The following is a 2,587-nucleotide window of genomic DNA, read 5'->3' as shown; positions in this document are numbered from 1 at the left end:
AGTTACCAGCCAGGCCTGAGAGGAATGGCCTGGTGTGGGGATGCTCACCCCCAGTCCTTCAGCTGCAGCTGAGCACCCCTGAGCTACACAGTTGACCTCTTTACACATGCAACATTGGACACACCAAAGCCTGGTTTGGGATTCCTGCGTGTTTCTGTAAAAGTTATAATAAAACCTGTATCTGCAAGGCAAGCTGTAGCTACAGATTGATTCCTCCACCACACAACCTGGTCATGCTGCTATTTATATTATATATATAAAATGATTCACTGAGAATAGGCCAAAGATTCTCAGACTGTGACCTGCACACCACTGGTGCTTCACCAACCACTCCTCTTCTGTGATACCGGGGCCCTCTTTTGCAAGTGGCTTAGCTTAAAAGATAAGATAGAATGAAAATATAATCTTCAACAGGCTTTTAAAGCAAAACTCTAGTAGGTATAAAAGATAATGCATGTAATTAAATCAGTACCTATTAAGTAATATAATTTGCCAAATATACTGTAAATACTTTGAAAGCAATAACTAAAATACTAAAATATTTATATTTCTGTGAATTTTTCAATAATATGATACCCAATTAATCATAAAATTAAGTATTTTACTATTTCTGCTAATATCTGCAGACATCACTTAGTTGGCTATCCTGTGACAGTGTACTCTACAGCACAGGAATTTACTTCTTACATTGTTCACAGAAAATGAACATACGTCACACATAAAACAAAAGGCATTGCTACCAAATGACAGTCCTTATTGTCTTCTAAATATAACGCAACTATTAAATACACATAAAAATTGGGGAAAATGCTGTGTTAATTTAATGTCATTAAGTCAATTAAATAAAATTAAGTTAAACTAACTGAAGTATTATAATTCTGATATTTTCCAACTACTAGATGGGTTTGACACATGCAAGTACTTGAAGAAGGAAGAGTTTAAAACTTACATCCAAATCTTATAACAAAGAGCCACAATCTCTCAAAATCACAGAAAAAAAAGCAATAGTGAACACAACAGCAAATCCATCAGTATTAAACAAATCAGTATATATACTAAGTGAATACACATCATTCACACTCCTCCAGTGCCTCATTTTCTCACCTATTTTCTGCGAGATGCAAGGACGTGGATTCTCAGAAATGGTACCCAAGCCTAACAGTGACCCACATAATTCCTAGCTGCACACTCAAGCCATTTCTAGAGTCCTTCTGTGCAAAAATGTTAACTCACTCTCCCAGATGTCATGTATACCACAGCATGGAGACTCTACATTAAACATTTTGACATCATCTGCAATTACGTCTGCTGCCTCAGACACCTCCAGAACTTTTTTCTGACATCTTCAGTGCTTCAGAAGTGTGGGAAAATAACAAATGGTGTTCATACGCATCTGTACTCTCCAAAGGAGTCCAAAAAGCCGCCAAATAATTCACTGACTTTTTTTCAGCCGTTTGGGAGATTTTTCCCTGCCAATTTCCTATCGCACAGCACAGTCAGCCACAGGCAACTTCACACACAAAAATGCCTGAGCTGTGTGTTGTGTAGTACCTGAAGCACCAGTTTGTTAAACAGTTTTACTTACTCCTCATAGCCTCAGCCATCTGAGGCACATTTTCACCACCACTTGTTTGCAGTACACCGTAGTGAACTTCCACTCACCATTTGCACGTTCTGGCAAAATGTGCTTTTTTTCCCTGCAATAAGGAAGCAGAGAAGGATACCTTGGCTAAAAGTAATTTTTCTCCCCCAGTACTTAAACTGCTTAAATTTTTGGCAGATGACCATCCCTTGCAGCATTTGCGTTTGTTTTGCACAGCATACGTTTCTGCATTTTTAAAACTTTGGCTTTATGGCAATTTCTTTCCCTGTTCCTGGCAGTATTAATACTATATACTAAATTTACCTGTTGAAACATATGGTCTCTGGCTTTCTTATCTCCGACTGTCAAAGTTATTTCTCTTCCACTTCATTTGACCAGTGCTTTTGAGGAAGTTGCTTGGAGCGACAGTCTCATTTCTATCTCATTTTCTAACACCACTCAAACAGTTTTACAATTATAGTTGTACCAGCATTAAAAGCTTCTGTTAATGCACCTATGTCAATAGACTTCATCCTAAACAGCTGCACTGCTCAAATGGAACACGGGGTTGTATCACAGGCTGCGCTTGAGTGAGGCAGAAACATCGATAATTTTTTATTTTGAAGTACAGCTAGAAACAAAGCAGGGAGAAAGTCGTCACTTTGCAGCATCAGTCGTTCCGCTAATCGTACTAAGAACTGACACCAGCTCCAGTGTCCGCGCATAAAGGCACAGCTTTTGTGACTGCGAGCTGTGAGCCCGTAGCTTGCGTTTCCCATCACTTCTCACCTCCAAAACCGCGTCACATGCCACGTTTATATTTTTAACATTTTTAACCAGTCGAGCCTCCAAGAGCCAACTTCAAGGAGCACTGAAAAGCGCCAAGAGCATGTGCCGAACAGCGGCGGGCTCCGGGCAGGGGACACGGGGGAGTTCCCCTTTCCCGCCTGGACGGTGCATCCATCCCCACTGCCGGCCACCCTCTCCCACCACCCGCGGCAACGG

The sequence above is a fragment of the Athene cunicularia genome (genome assembly GCF_003259725.1).
Source record: "Athene cunicularia isolate RWA chromosome 2 unlocalized genomic scaffold, athCun1 chr2_part1, whole genome shotgun sequence".
Taxonomy (NCBI): Eukaryota; Metazoa; Chordata; class Aves; order Strigiformes; family Strigidae; genus Athene; species Athene cunicularia.
This window is presented reverse-complemented; position numbering follows the sequence as displayed.